The sequence below is a fragment of the Malania oleifera genome, chromosome 2 (assembly GCF_029873635.1).
Source record: "Malania oleifera isolate guangnan ecotype guangnan chromosome 2, ASM2987363v1, whole genome shotgun sequence".
NCBI lineage: Eukaryota > Viridiplantae > Streptophyta > Magnoliopsida > Santalales > Ximeniaceae > Malania > Malania oleifera.
The window spans coordinates 7675670-7693484 of NC_080418.1; positions in this window are offsets into that span (position 1 = coordinate 7675670).

The following is a 17815-nucleotide window of genomic DNA, read 5'->3' on the forward strand; positions in this document are numbered from 1 at the left end:
AGAATAAGCTCCTCGACCTGTCAACGTCATATCATGATTTATATCTACGCAATATAACAACCTCCTTATGCCAACGTTATATTGAGATGCATACGAATAACCACACCAGTTAGTTCACACAGACGAATCAATACATTACCACACAGGTATCCAACATATAAATACATTCCCACACAGGAGTCAAACATAAAAATTCATTCATCATGTCATAATCATTCTAAACAACCCCTCATGTAAGCTCAAATACCACAGAAATTCATATTCAATTTATTAGAAAGAAATTGTTCTCATGTCACACGGTTTTAATATCATAAGCAATTATCCCCAAATATAACCTTAAACCAAAATCATCAATTTTCCAGTAATCAGGCTATTCTGAAAATTATATAGATAAATAATAAACTTCATATGCTCGTAAATAACTGGTTCACCTTAATAAAATACTGATATAATTTTATTCCCCCTTACCTGATTCCCTGAACCACGCCTGCAGGGCTCCCAAGATTATACCCGCAGCGCTCACCCCAACCTTAATTCAATCAAATTAACCCCAATAAAATATTATTTTAACATTTCCTAATTTACATTAATTAAATAATAATTAATTTCTAAATAACTCATTTATCCTAATTTTGGGATTATTCCTACAACGATCCTATGAGAAATCCGCACCATTAGATTTGTAAAGAATCATTCATAAATTCTCGTTGTGGTGTCCGATCGTCAATTTGACTTAAAATTTAAGAAAAATTGAGACAAGAATGAGAATTTGCCTAACCCTAGGAGATATGTCAACGTTACTCCTACGACAAATCCACTTCGGTAGATATGTCGGTGGTGGAGAATGGAGTCTAGTGGTATTTTCGGATTTTCAATTGGACGAGAATCCACTGCAAAATCGTAAAAAGAAGAGGAGTAGAGAATGTGAACTGAGAAAAAAAAAAATTTTCCCTTCTTTTTCCTTTTTGTTCTACGTAGCTTAAGTGTTTTTTTTTTTTTTTTCCTTTTCCTGTTTCTGTTTTGTTCCAGGTGGTTCTAGGGGAAGCTAAACACTAAGCTTTTTTCTTTTTTTTTTTTACTTCTTTCCTTTCCTACTTTGTTAAGAGACTTAGCACTAAGTCTTCCTTATTTTTTTTTTTTCTTTCCTTTATCATTTACTTTAAACTTTATTATATAATAACTTTATATATAATTTATCTTTATATGTAATTAAATATACATATATATAGCCACAATCCTCAAATTTCCTAATTTAATTAATTTTCTTAATAATAATTAATTAATTAATAATAACAATTTTTTTAATTAATAATTTTTTTTTGGGTCGTTACAAGTTAGGTGAAACAAATGAGGGGGTGGTAAAATGGTCAGAATTGACGGATGATTTGTAACTCGCCCATTTAAATTAGGTTTGAGTTTAGTATAAGATGACCTGTTTATAAACGAGTCAACCCGAATCTGACCCGTTTCATAAATGGGTTGGACAAGTTTGGGTCGAGTACCCATCGAGTGACTTGTTTTTTATTTTATATATATATAATATAACCTGCTACCCTACATCCCTACCCCAATCCCCTACCCAAAGGTCAACACCTATAAGGCAAGAACCAAAAAGGAGAAATGGGAAAGGCAGAACCGCAGAAAGCAAAAGCCCTCAAGGCTCAAGCTAGAAGCCGCAAGTGACAAATGCAAAACCCGAACTTGAACTGTGAGCAGTGAACAATGAACCACAGTTCAAAGAAACCCTAATTCCCCAATCCCCATTTCCCTCGAACCCTATTCAGCATTGGCTCATCAGCTATTCTAGACTTCAAACTTGAGACTTCCAATATTCCTGCTGTGTGCAGGCGGAGATTTGAGTGATCGGCCATCATCCATCTCTCTCCATCACCTGACTCTCTATCTCTCTCATATTATTGCTCTAAGCTCTCTCTTCGATCTCTCTCTTTCCCATTATTTTCTTCTTTTTTCTAATCTTCTCAATCTCCTTTTTCTTTCTCTCACTGTGTTGCAGGTTTCAATCAAAGATTTAGAGAGATGCAAAATTGAGTTCTACTTAGGGATGCATTACTTGTGGGCAGAGAGTTGTTGCACCACCACCATCGATTCTAATATTGTTCCTCTTAAATTAGCATAGTACCATGATGTAGAACGGGATGGATCGACCTAATCCTATGGTTCAACTCTCACACAAGCACATACACTTAAAGCACTTTAAATTAAGAATTTAATTATCTGAACATAAACACCATAAGTTATGCAATATTTCACATGTTTAAGACCCTTCCACTTTCCCATTAATTCTCATAGAATTTTAAAAGCCAAAAGTCACCTTAATCCTTTAATCCAAAATGTCCATTGCCCTTTCATTTCATGTGCATCATATTTCAACATTCTCCCATTTAGCTCATATGAATGGCATTTATTTGGATTGACAAGGCAAACATAATATGCACATAACATTAGCCTATTCGTACTTTAGTGATATTACAATAATATCATAATTAAATAACTTACCAATATGAGTCATGGTGGTAAATATCAATAAGGTGACATCTTCCCTTCCATGTACTACAATGTTAGCAAATTACTTAATTATAACCCATAATAGGAAGTAGTTGTAATGTCTTTGTCAAAAGACGATTCCTCTTATCATCCATCTTCATAATTACGTAATCCAAATCATGTGAAACATTCACACAATAACATACATATGCAAGAATATAAATTTGCGAAAATTCAAACTGCACACACGATATGTTATCGGGGTTCGGCCAACTGTGCCTATGTCCCCGTCTCAGCTCGCAAGCCCGAGGATTATCACTATTGCTCCCTTAACGGGTGGAGCGACACCGATTACAATCAGGTCAAATTCCCAGGGTTAACCTTAACCTTTACAAACTCTACTTGCAGGGCGGAGAAGGCCCTAGATCAAATTCACAGGGCTAACCCCAACCTAATTTTTACGGGTTAGATCAAACCCCCTCAGGGAACGCTAGGAATACAACAATGAAATACAAATTTGTGTACAATTCAAAATGCTTATATCACAAGCAGATTATGTACCAATACGCACATGTAATAATCAACACACACCAATGATGTAAGAACTATAAGATCAGTGCTATGTATGTGCAATCAACACTCAATATAATGATTATCTCAAATCAAGCATAAGAGTGTGTCAACAAGCTAATCCTTGAAACTATGTAAAGATAAATCTCAATCACAGTTTAGGGTTTCAAAGATTTGTACCAAGAGAAATTTAGAATATCCCAAAAATTATTTTCTCAATATCACGGCACAAAGAGATATTCAAATATGAGCTTGTAAAAATATTTTTGCACACACAAAAATACAAACCTAATGACTCTTGCGATAACAATGCAAAAACTCACTTAGCTATAATTTTTTTCCCACGTAAAGATTTATTAAATAAAATCGGGGAAAAAACCTTTGCTTTACTCTCAATATGAAAATCAACAACAATGAATAAAATGAGAGTATCCTAGCAAAATAGAACAATGTATAAACACTCACAAAACTTGATTTCTCAAAGGAATGGTAGTATGTAAGTGTATAGGGTTTGTATGAAGAAATAAGGCTTAGGAAATTTTAGAGGAAATTTTGGCTAATCAAATCCTTAATCATCTCTTAATTAAGCAAATGAACTCTTATTTATAGACATTGGAAGAATTATGACTATTGGGGACACCAAAGGAATTATTAAAATTGTTTTAAAAGAGTTTAAGAAAATTAACCATATTTTAGCCCCAATTAACCTTGGTAAAAATTGTGCAACCCGAGAGGTTCGATCGACTGTACTTGAGGTTTGGTCGATCCAATTGCCACGTTCGGTCGACCGAGGCATTTTTGAACTGTAGGTTCGGTCGACCAAACTTGAGGCGATATCAAAACCTCCGAGGTTCGGTCGATCGAGCTAAGTTTGGTTGACCGAAGTTGAACGTTCGGTCGACCAGGGCACTGAGAGATTCCCACGTGCTAGTTCGGTTGACCAGGGCGTTGACATTCATTTTAAGGTCGATCGACCAAGTGGTCAACTTTTTGACCCTGGAGAGGTTCGGTCACTGTGTAGTGTATTTTGGTTCGATTGACCGAAGACACTAACTTTGTGCATTCAGTCATATTTTTATTTTGAAGTCACCCCTATTCACATGATAATTATTTCTAAGATAAATGGCGGCTTTTTCATGCAATATACTGGGACCTATGGTCAGTCTAAGATCTTTTTTAGCCGATCGAAAAAGTTCGGCGTTGGTCGACTGAAGGGTGATCCCTAAGGTCCATCTATGGTCTTGAGCTTATAATCCCTACATGCATCATATGCATTAATTATTACAGACTGATAAATTATTATTACAAACCCGAATTAAAATAAATATATATAAAAATACAACTTAAAATAAGCGTAGACTTCATGCTCTGCTCCTCGGCAATTCCATGGATTTCGCCAAAAGAATGGCTCATTTAAGTGCTTCTTGGCATCCATTTCTCATCCGTCATCCGTGCTTAGAAAAGTAAACCTGTTCAAATACTCAAAGCACACAAATGAGATATTGTGGTTTGTCATAATCAAAAAAGGGATGTGACCAAAAAGTCAGCAGACACCTTACGACCTTTGAAGTTTTAGTGTTTTTAATGACCTAGGCGACTGACCCTTTGTGATCCAATCGACTGACTCTTCAAAAATTCAAATTTTAAAAATAACGGGAAGTTTCCAAAATTGAGTTTTTAAAAAGTATTTGTTATGAAAACTTGGGAAACACTCTAAGTCACTTGGCGAACACGAAATTAACCTTTTTACATCTATAAATACCCCCCAAGATAAAGTTTTTGAACACACCAAGCAATACACAGCAATCAAAGCTTTCTTGCCTACAATACTTTCAAAGTTCTCTTGCTCACATACTTGCTGAAGTTCTCTATTGAGTTTTGTTGTGAAATTCTCTTAAATATCTAAGCATAAACTGAATTCTTTCCATCAAGAAAGAAGCTCACGGTGATATACTTCTAAAGCTTCAAATTCTTATCTCTATTGTTATTTTGAATTGAAGTATATAGTTGTACTTTATTGTTGTATTAATCAGCTCTTGTGGAGAGTGTCTTTGTACACCGAATTTGTTTTTGTTTTCGTGGACGGTTCAGGTTTTTGAATTGCTGTTGGACCGAGCATGGGGTATCGCTTGGAGAGGAGGACTCTATCCTATTGAAGGAGGGATTGTAAAAGGTTGCTCCTACCCATTAAAGGAGTGTGTAAGGTTGCTCCTACCCGTAAAGGAGTGAAATAGTGAATCCTTGGGTGTGTTGCCTAACGTGAGGACGTAGATGGGTATAACCGAACCTCGTAAAATCTTGTGTTTTTCTCTTCCCTAATCTCTTTAATTTTCTACATATATATAAATTGTGTCCATGTTTACTTAATTGTTAAAAATTGATCTATTATTGGGAATTGAGGAAACTATGATTTAAGGGAGTACAATGATTGATCTTTTGCGGAAACCTTAAAAGGAGTACGTTGATTAATATTTTTCGGAAACCTTGATCAAAGGAAATGTGTTGATTGATAGATATCAAAGACTAAATTTTTGAAAGGCTGTTGAATTTCTAAGTTTGATTCTTTATCAGCATACTATATTATTTGTTGGATTGACATTCAAAAGTTAAACTAAAATCTGATATTGGTTACTACACCATCTTAAATTTTTTCTTAAATTTGATCAAGTTATTGAAATATCATTGGATACTGAGTTGATCGGATTGAGTTTTACTTTAAAAGTTGAGATCTTGAGTGACTTTCAAATATATTGACTTTACAACATCATATTAATTGTTGGGTAATATAGATAAGGTGGTTGATAATAATTATATCAATATCAAGTTAAATAAAATTGTGAGACTAACTTAAAATTCAAAAGGGGTTAAACTTAACTAAAAGTTTGCAAAAAAAAAAAAATTTAAATCCTGATGGAACTAGTGTATTCCCAAGAGGGGGGTGAATTGGATATTTAAAAATTTATGCCTAGGTATAACTAATCCAGAAGCAGTATACCACAACCTAGGGTGTAACGACGTGCCTATTTTACCATAACCTTAATAATTTTTTTTCCTTTCATAATAATATCTAATATAATAATCCTGACAAATCATAGTCAACCTAGACCCATGGGTATCAGGGATATACCTGAAATATAATACGGATACCTACGTAGCAGGAAACGTAAAATTATATACATATCAAATCATCCAACCAACACAATACCAGAGTTTTATTACAACTGTTACACACATTCCAAAATAACCAAAAAGTGCCTAGGATCACAACCCAAAAATCCATCAGACCCTAGCATATCTACTTACCCTTCTTCCAAGGTATAACAGTCAACCACTAATGATGCGGAACTCTATCCGCTCTTCTATCTGGGGCTCCTAAAATGTTTATATAGCTGGGTGAGACACCTCTCAGTAAGGGAAATAAACTAATATCAGTGTGTGACAATATGAGTATTTTCGTGTTATACATATAACAGTACATAAATCATATGTGGATAAAATATAATTTATCATAACATGGTATAACATATTGAGTTTTTATACAGGGAATCCTCATATATAAATGTACATGGAATGACACCATGGATGGATAGTTGGCTAGTGTCATGTCTTACCCTCACATGACTAGGTTGTGCGGCCCGAACACGGGACCTAGCAATGGCTGGCCGACCACGCTAGATCAACATAAGTCTGTAAGTACGATGGGTTTGCCACTCCTGCTCCGGACACCAGAGGGACACCTGCACTACCACAAAATCACATCGACTGCCAATCTCCCACTGCCCCTTATGAAAAGTGGTAGTACTAACATATACATGATCGTGATCATATAGCTACGGTACCTTGCTTCGTGAAAGCCTAAACCAAGCCATCCGGGTTCTTGTAACATATAGTATATTTCCAAATAATGATACATGACTATTTCATAATAATATTTATCATGTTGATATTTTCATAAAACTTTGCATGATATATCATATAAAATTCATGGCCCTTACGCCAACATAGCATGTTATATAAAACCCTCGGCCCTTACGCCGACATATCATATAAAATCTCGGCCCTTACACCAGCATATTATAACATACTGAATCATGAAATCTCTATACTGTTTAACATAATATTTAGAACATAGTTCCTGTATTGTTTTAGGGTTTTTCCTGAAAACTTATAATACATGAATATTCTGAGAAAACATAATATTTCATTATCATAATTTCCATGGTAAGTGTTACTCATGCCACACAGAGATGGTAATATTCAAAACATAAAATTTGTTCTAAAATCATATTTATGATATTATACATGAAAATCATATTTCTGATCAACATCATTATTTCCAACATAATTGTACAATATACATATTTACCTAAAATTAAATACTGTAAAATAATAAATATATCTTCATAAGAAGACTGACTTAGTTTATCCCCTTACCTGACTTATGAAAAAAACTATGAATTACTCCAAAATCACACCCGTGTGTTCCCCAGCTCAACACCTTGAAATTTGCATTTCCCTCAAAAAAACTTCAATATAAACCCTATCCAATACCTTCCTCAATCTAGAAATACCAAATACCTAAATAAATATTAAAATAATCAACTTACCCAAATTTTGGGATGGTTCCCAAGTTAGCCTAACCAACAAATCACTCCAGTAGATGTGTAGAGAATCTTCCCAGGAGTGACATAATGGCTTCCGATCATCAAACCAGCAAAGAACGGGACCGGAATCGAAGAGAGAAGGTGAGGGAGCCGAAGTTGGAGAGAGAGAAAAGGATTTGCATGAATTCCTCGCAGAAAATCGGATTTGAGCCTATTTATACACCAGCCCTCGTTGACGAGACACGTCACTTCGTCGACGAGGCCAAGTAGAGAGTTCTTCGATGAACATTTACTTATCGTCGATGAATTTCAAGCCCTGCAAATAGTCATCTCAGTAATTTCTCGTCGACAAGACACATGGCGTGCAACAAATCTAGTAGTGAGTTTGTCGACGAAATTGAAGGGTTCGTTGACGAATTCGGTTTTGTCGACGAACCCTACAATTTCTCCTTTTGAATTTCCTTTTCTCCTCTTATTATTTAATTGTTATAATTGTTCGGGTCTCTACATTCTCCCCTCCTTATAAAAAATTCATCCTCAAAATTTACTATCTATATCGTCGGCATCCTTTAAAGAAAATGGGCTACTTATTTTATTACTTACCCTCACTTATGACGGAGGAATACCGTGATTATATTCAGGGTTCTGGGAGATTACAATACACATAAAATAAAATTCTCCCACAACCAAAATACTATCTACTACCAAAAAATTATTACATTTAACTAACTTGCACAAAAGAAATTTTACATATTTACCAGTAACTTTTCCTAATTACTACTGATCCCCATTGAAGAGATATGGGTACTTTTGTCGTATCTGCTCCTCGAGTTGCCATGAAACTTCCTCTATCGCATGATTTTTTCACAAGACTTTTATTAAAGGAATCTTCTTATTGCGCAATTCCTATTTTTTCCTATCCAAAATCTACACTGGTACCTCCTCATATGCTAGAGTATCCCTAAGCTCTATATCACCATAACTGATCACATGAGAGGGATCTGGGACATATTTCCTCAACATGGAAACATGGAATACGTCATGTATTTTGAACAAAACGGGCGGTATAGCTAGCCAATAAGCCACTGACCCCACTCTTTCAAGTATCTCGAAAGGGCCAATGAACTTAGGGCTCAACTTACCCTTTCGCCCAAACCTCATAACTCCCTTTAATGGTGCTATCTTCAGAAACACGTGATCTCCCATATGAAATTCTAGTTTCTTACGGCGAGTATCAGCGTAACTCTTCTACCAGCTCTGAATTGCACCAATTATGTCTCTGATGAGCTGAACTTTATCATATGTCTGCCGCACTAGCTCTAGCCCCACAACTCGCTGCTCACCTAACTCATCCCATTATAGAGGAGAACGACATCTCCTACCATAGAGCGCCTTATAAGGTTTCATTCCAATGCTGGCCTGATAATTGTTATTGTATGCAAACTCTACCAGCGGCATATACTAAGTCCAACTACCCCCAAAATCTAGCACACACGCCCACAACATATCTTCTAATATCTGAATCACCCTCTCAGTCTGGTCATCCATCTGAGGATGAAATGTCATGTTGAAAGATAACTGAGACCCCAGAACCTCCTAAAACCTCTTCTAAAATCGTGATATGAAATGTGGGTCTCGATCTTATACTATAGAGACTAGCCCACCATGAGAATGGACTATCTCCTGAACATAAATCTCTATCAGTCTGTCCATGGAGTAGTTAACTTTAATAGGAATAAAATGAGCCGTCTTCATCAATCTATCAACGACCACCCAAATAGCATTCTGACCATGTAGTGCCGATGGCAAACCCGTCACAAGGTCCATAGATACATGATCCCACTTCCACTATGGGATGTAAAGAGGTTGCAACTAGCCCGCTGACCTCTGGTGCTCAACCTTTACCTGCTGGTATGTCAAATACTGCTGCACAAACTCCGCAATTTCCCTTTTCATGTCGTTCCACCAGTAAGACTCTCGTAGATCCCTATACATTTTAGTACTACCTGGACAAACCGTGTACAAGGACCTGTGAGTCTCCTCTAAGATCGTCCTCCTGATTTCTGTATCTGCTGGTATGCACAACCTAGAACGAAACCTCAAGGCCCCATCATCAAAAATACTGAATTCATCTCCCTGTTCGTCCTACACCTTACCTATCTACTCTGTTAATTCTGCGTCATCTCTCTGAGCTATCTTAATCCTTTCCTGTAGAGTAGGCTGCACTACCAGACTGGCAATAAATGTTTGAGGATCACTCTCTACCAACTCTACGTCGAGTCTCTCCAAATCCATCTAGATCAGATGCTGAACCTCCATAACTGTTGGTGTTGGTCCCGCTAATTTCCTGCTCAAAGCATTAGTTACCACATTTACCTTCCCTAAGTGGTAACTGATAGTGCAGTCATAATCGTTAATAAGTTCCAACCACCTTCTCTATCTCATATTCAACTTATTTTGGGTGAAAATGTACTTTAAACTTTTATGATCGGAGAATATTTCACATCTCTCACCGTACAAGTAATGCCTCCAAATCTTTAATGCATGCACCACTATAGTCAATTCTAGATTGTGGATAGTAGTTCTTTTCATAATCTTTCAACTATCGAGAGGCATAAGCTACAACCCTACCATGCTGCATCAATACACAGTCGAGCCCTTTCAAAAACGCGTCACTGTAAATTACGTAACCATCACCCCTTGACGAAACGATCAACATTTGTACAGTGACAAGCCTCTATTTCAATTCCTGGAAGCTTTGCTCACAATCCTCATCCCATTCAAACCTAACATTCTTCCTGGTCATCCGTATGAGAGGTCCTGATAAAGCTAAAAACCCCTCCACAAACTGACAGTAATAACCCGTCAGTCCCAAGAAACTCATAATTTCTTGAACGTTCTTCGGTCTTTCCCAATTCAACATTGTCTCAATCTTGCTGGTTTCCACTAAAATACCATCCCCTGAAATAACATGCCCCATGAATGACACTTTCTTTAGCCAAAATCCACATTTACGAAACTTGGCATACAACTTATTTTCCTTGAGCATTTGAAGTACTAGCCGTAAATGTGTCTCATGCTCCTCAAAACTCTTCGAGTAGACCAGTATATCATCAATGAAAACAACAACAAACTGATCTAAATACTGGTGAAAGACTCTATTCATCAAGTCCATGAATACAGCAGGAGCATACGTCAAACCAAAAGGCATAACGAGGAATTCATAATGCCCATATCTGGTCCTGAGGGCTGTCTTCGAAACGTATTTTGCTTTTTCTTCCACCTGATGGTAGCTTGATTTGAGGTCAATCTTGGAGTAAACCCGCGTACCCTGAAGTTGGTCAAATAAATCGTTTATAAGGGGTAGTGGATACCTGTCATTGATTGTCACCGTATTAATTTCCCTATAATCTATACACATCCTCATAGACCTGTCCTTTTTCTTTACAAATAACACTGGAGCTCCCCACGATGATACACTGGGCTGAATAAAACCCTTATCCAGCAAGTCTTGCAACTGATCCTTTAGCTCTCCCAACTTTGCTGGAGCCATTCTGTAAAGAGCTTTAGAGATCAGTGTCATCCCAGGAAATAGATCAATAGTGAAATCTACCTCGCGGTCGGGAGGTAACCCAGGTAGATCTTCTGGAAAAACATTTGAAAATTCCTTAACCACTGGTGTATTGCCTAGTTTCAATTAATTTTCTAACACCTCCTTTACAAAAGTCACAAACCCCTGACAACCATCTAAGAGTAATCTCCTCGCCTGTATAGCTGATACTAACTGAGGCAGGGATTGCACATGCAATCCTATAAACTTGAATTCTGATCCTCTCGAAGGTCTGAATATTATTTCTTTCAAACGACAGTCTATACTGGCGTAATTGGCTACCAAATAGTCCATACCAAAAATTACATCGAACCCATGCATGTCCAATACTATCAAGTCAGCTGGCAAGACTTACCCCTGAATATCAACTGAACAGCCTCGGAGCACTCTACTACACCTCACTATTGACCCTATTGATGTAGTTACTAACGGTTTGGTGTCTAACAACTGTAACGACCCAACCCTTTATACAAACCCAGGCGTCACTTATTCATACATAATACCTATACCTGTTCAAGATATGGAAACAACCTGCCCTAAACATGGACATACAGGTGTAAATCATACATAATTACGATGTAAATGTTGCGAAAAAACATAAACATCCATTGGGATTTCTACTAGACTTATACTAGAGTTTACAAATACATCCACACCGTTTCTCATAAAGTCATACATAGGATAAAATTCTTGTTATTACAATCCTCCGACAGGACTTTCATCTAGGTTTAATACAAGATTTAGATGCTTACGTAAGCTAACCAAAAACAATCTCCCCAGTCCTTTTAGCTATTAGGACCGACATACTGATGGACCTGAAAACAAAGGTTGTATGATAGGGTGAGACACCTCTCAGAAAGGAAGAAGGAGTTACAACAGTGTGTGATTGCATACATGCATATTTTCATTGAACATCTGGAATATAAATCAAATATTTTCAATACAGTAATGCATTAGGTATATCATTATTCATATTACAAAATTCCCACATCTATCTTTCAACCATTTAATGATTCATCAGATGACCAATAGCAAAATATCCCTATAACCAGTTTTACCCCGTGGCCCGGGTTGTGCACTGATACTCGTCCAATGCCCTGTTCATGCAGGCACTGTCAAGTACCTACGTACGATCCGACTGCCTCCATTGGCCCAATATCAGCCAATGGTTTCACCCTACTAGCCGACCATCTTGGTACCCACATCGTTTAGTACGTGTGGTTGCACGTGTACATCTAGCTACGATATCGCATCGTATCATATAACAGTAGTTTATTTCAACCCTACAAAGAAAGTATTTTTCAACCCTCCCAGGACTCTCAAGTTGTGGTTCTGTGTATCATAAATTCAATTTATACAAATATGATAACCTGCGCAATTCCAGTATCTTTCACAAATTCAAATAATAGCATTGGGTTTAAACCGGCATCTTTCCACTTAGTTTACCCTTCTTTGTTTACTGATTCAGCTCGGTGTATCACCGGCCTCCGTTTATCACATTCTCAATGTAACAAATTTGGAACTTCGTTCCCATATTTTATATCAATAGTATAGAAACTTCCATCCATTTCCATTTCAACATATATCACACAAATTTGCTTCAAAAACCCGTTAAATGATAGAAATTCAATATACATAGTTTAACTGAATAAATAAAGGATTCGAGCCTCTCCTACTATAGTATAAACACAAATAAACAATATTTGTAAAATTTGGAGATCACACGTCGAAATCCTCGTTTTTACCAAAAATCACAAAATCCTCAAATCGACATTTCTACTCGGTAGAAATACACAAATAAGCAGTTAAATCATACATAATAACATAAACTAGTTTTTTAGCGGTTTAGTTTTCCAAAATAGTTGTTGTAATCAAATTCCCCTTACCTTATACTCGAAATGAAAGTTCGTATGAAAACGGTCCAAATCGACAACCCGAGATCCCAAAACCTAAAACCACAGAACATAACATTACTATGTTTTCTACTGCTATCCAAATATCCAATCAAAATTAGGATCAGATTCCTACCTCGATTCTTGGGAAAAACTCAAAAATCTTCGAAACGACGATCCGATTCGTTAAACTTGTAGAGTTTTCTCTTCTGATCCACGTAGTATCCTCCATTTTTGGAAACAGAGGACGAACGGCGAACGATCTTAGAGAGAGAGAGAGAGAGAGAGAGAGAGAGAGAGAGAGAGAGAGAGAGAGAGAATAAGAGAATTTATAGAATAAAACTTAACTTGACCCTTAAGTAATCTAAATAAATATCTCATCCAAAATATTTATATATAAATATCTCAAAATATCTCTTTTCAAAATATCTTCTCCAAAATATCTCTTTATTTATTTATTTATTTTATGTTTATTTATTATTATTATTATTATTATTTATTTTTAATTTTATTTATTTATTTATTTATTTTTTCTCGGGGTTGGGTTACTACAATCTCCCCTCCTTATAAGAATTTCATCCCCGAAATTCACCAACTGATACCAAGCATACTCCACCTTACGTCGGAGACCTATAGAAGAGTTAGCAGCCACCCTCAAAGCAGCTCCGGCCCGAAGTTATTATCTACCCTCGCTTATGGCGGAGGAATACCGTGGTTACAATGTGATGCTTCGGAAGATTACACACACTCACAAAACTCTCCCGAAGACCATACCACCTATACTACTATACATAACTACGTACCATCTGAAAATAACTGAGGGTACTTCTGGCGTATTTCTGACTCTAACTCCCATGAAGCTTCCTCCACTGCATGGTTACGCCATAATACATTCACTAGCGGTATTTCCCTAGTCCGTAACTGCTGAACTTTCCAATCTAATATCAGTACTGGTACTCCTCATATGATAAAGTCTCACTGATCTCTAGAGGTTCATAACTCAGTACATGCGATGGATCTGGTATGTACTTCCTCAGTACAGACACGTGAAATACATCATGAACTCGGGATAATGCTGGAGGTAAAGCCACTCGATAAGCAACCGAACCTATCCTTTCAAGGATTTCAAAAGGCCCGACATACCGAGTACTTAGCTTCCCTTTCTTCCTGAATCTCATCACCCTTTTCATCGGAGCGATTCTTAAGAATACCATATCTCCTACTTCAAATTCCAACTGTCGCCAACAAGTATCAGCATAACTCTTCTGTCAACTTCGAGCTACTTTAATTCTTTCCCTGATCAATGCGACCTTTGCAGAGGTCTGTTAAATCAGTTCTGGACCTAGTATCTGCCGCTCACCTACCTGATCCCAGTACAACGGAGATCAACACCGACGACCGTACAAAGCCTCATAAGGTGCCATCTCCATGCTCGCCTGGTAACTGTTGTTATATGCAAATTCAACAAGCGGTAGATATCGTATCCATCTATTACCAAAATCTAGTATACAAGCCCGCAACATATCTTCTAACGTCTGAATAGTTCTCTCCGACTGTCCATCCGTCTGCGGGTGAAAAGACGTATTGAACATCAATCGCAATCCCAAGGCATCCTGTACACTTTTCTAGAAATGAGATGTAAAATGCGGATCTCAATCTGAAACAATAGATATAGGAACACCATGGAATCATACCACCTCCTGCACATAAAGTTCTGCCAGCCTATTCAGAGAGTAGCTGACTCTAATTGGAGTGAAGTGTGCAGTCTTCGTCAACCGATCTACTATAACCCATATGGCATTCTGCCCATGCATTGCCGCAGGTAAACCCGTCACAAAATCCATCGAGACATGGTCCCACTTCCACTTAGGGACGTCGAGTGGTTGAAGTGGTCCTGCAGGCTTCTGATGTTCTGCTTTGATCTACTGACATGTCAGGTACTATTCTACAAATCGGGCAATCTCTCTTTTCATATTAGACCACCAAAAAGATTCCCTCAAATCCCGATACATCTTTGTACTACCATGATGTATAGTATAAATTGAACGATGCGCTTCCTCTAGAATGACCCGTTTTATCACAATGTCATTCGGTACACAAATCCTGCCGCAAAATCTCAATATCCCATTGCCAGAGATACTGAAATCCGGATTTAGCCCCTTCTAGATTCCTTCCATAATATCAACCAACTCGAGATCCTCCTTCTGCGCCATAAGGATCCTCTCCTGCAAAGTCAGCTATACCACTAAGCTAGTAAGGACAACTTGATGGTTTCCTTCCAATACCTCCAAACTCAATCTCTCCAAGTCCATACAAATCTGATGCTGAACCTGTACTGCTGAGACTGTCGCATCAATTGACTTCCGAATCAGAGCATCAGATACCATATTAGCTTTTCCTAGGTGATAGCTAATAACACAGTCGTAGTCTTTAATCAATTCAAGCCACCTACGCTATCTCATATTGAGCTCCTTCTAGGTCAAGAAGTATTTAAGACTTCTATGGTCAGTAAAAATCTCACATCTTACACCGTATAAGTAGTGCCTCCAAATTTTCAGTGCAAACACTACCGCTGCTAATTCTAAATCATGCGTCGGGTAGTTCTTCTCGTATTCTTTGAGTTGATGAGAAGCGTAAGCCACTACTTTGCCTTGCTGCATTAGAACACAGCCAAGACCCTTTTTTCAAGCATCACTGTATATAACAAAACCACCATCACTAGATGGAAGAGTCAGAATTGGAGCAGTGACCAGTCGTTATTTTAGCTCCTGGAAACTCAACTCTCACTCATCTGTCCAATCATATTTCATGTTCTGCCGCGTAAGTTTTGTCAAAGGACCTGCTAAACTGGAGAACCCTTCAACAAACCGACGGTAATAACCTGCAATACCCAGAAAACTTCTAACCTCCTGCACATTCTTCGGTCTCGCCCAGTCTACTACTGCTTCTATCTTACTCGGGTCTACTGATACACCTTCTTTAGACACTACGTGCCCCAAAAATGTAATTTGTTCCAGCGAGAACTCGCACTTCTTTAGTTTAGCATATAACTTCTTATCTCTAAGCATTTGCAATACTAGCCTCAAATGAACTTCATGTTCTGCAGCACTCCTAGAATACACTAGGATATCATCAATAAATACCATAACGAACCGGTCTAGATATTCGTGGAAGACCCTATTCATCAAATCCATAAATGTTGCAGGTGCATTAGTCAAACCAAAAGGCATAACCATAAATTCATAATGGCCATACCAAGTTCGAAACGCCATCTTAGGAATGTATTCCGCTTTCACCTTCAACTGGTGATACCCAGATCGTAGATCATTCTTAGAGTAGATTGCGTGCCCTGAAGCTGGTCAAACAGATCATCGATCCGAGGTAGCGGATATTTATTCTTTACCGTCACCTTGTTCAGTTCTCTATAGTCGATGCACATCCTTATCGACCCATCCTTCTTCTTAACAAACAAAACGGGCGCTCCCCAAGGAGAAACACTAGGACGAATGTACCCATTGTCTAGGAGCTCCTGAAGTTGTTCCTTCAGTTCTTTCAATTCAACTGGAGTTATACGATACGGAGCTTTTGATATCGGCGCCGTACCTAGAACTAGCTCTATCGCGAATTCCACTTCCCTGTCCGGAGGTAACCTTGGCAAGTCCTCTGGAAACACATCAGGGAACTCGCACACTACAGCAATTGTTTCCAACTTATTTTCTTCAACTGGCATATCTTTCATATACGCCAAATACCCTTGGCAACCATCTAGGAGTAGCCTCCTAGCTTGCAAAGCTAAAAGGATCCGTGGTGTAGAACGCACACACGACCCCTAGAATCTGAATTCCTGCTCCCCTTGTGGTTTAAACAATACCTCCCGCCTACGGCAGTCAATACTAGCATAACTGGCCGACAATCAGTCCATCCCAAGGATGATATCAAAACCATGCATGTCATAAACCACTAGGTTAACTGGTAGTATTCTTCCCTGAATTTCCATAGGGAAGTTACGGACTAACCTACTACACCCGATTGTAGACCCAGACGGCGTAGTCACTACCAGTTCAGAATCCAACAGCTGCACCTCCAAACCACATAGTTTAACAAAATCATGGGAAATAAAAAAATGCGTAGCTCCAGAATCAAAAAGTACTACAGTTTCATGAAAAAACAAATAAATGGTACCTGTGACCACGTCACCAGCGTTCTTAGCGTCACCAGGAGTCAGAGAATATACCCTAGCCTAGGCAGTACCCCCTGCTGACCTCCATGCTGTGTTGGAGCATTCCCTCTGTATTGCTGCTGCGTGACTCCATCATTCCTATGCCTCGGACAGTCTCTCATCTGATGTCCTTGTCTACCACACCGCATACTAGCTCCCGTAGACAACCAAAACTGCCCCTGGTGTTTCTTACCACATAAAGAGCAATGTGGAATACTTGCGGCATTCTAGGACATACTACTACTGTTCTTCTTCCACTTACCCTGTCCTGCCCCAGACGAATAATTAGGAGGCGCTGGCCTTTTCTTCGTAACTTGAACCTCTGCATCCTCTAGTAAACACTCCTCTGCTACCGTGGCTTTATTAACCAATGTAGCAAAGTCGTGCAAACACTCCACGGGGCGCCTGATAGCCT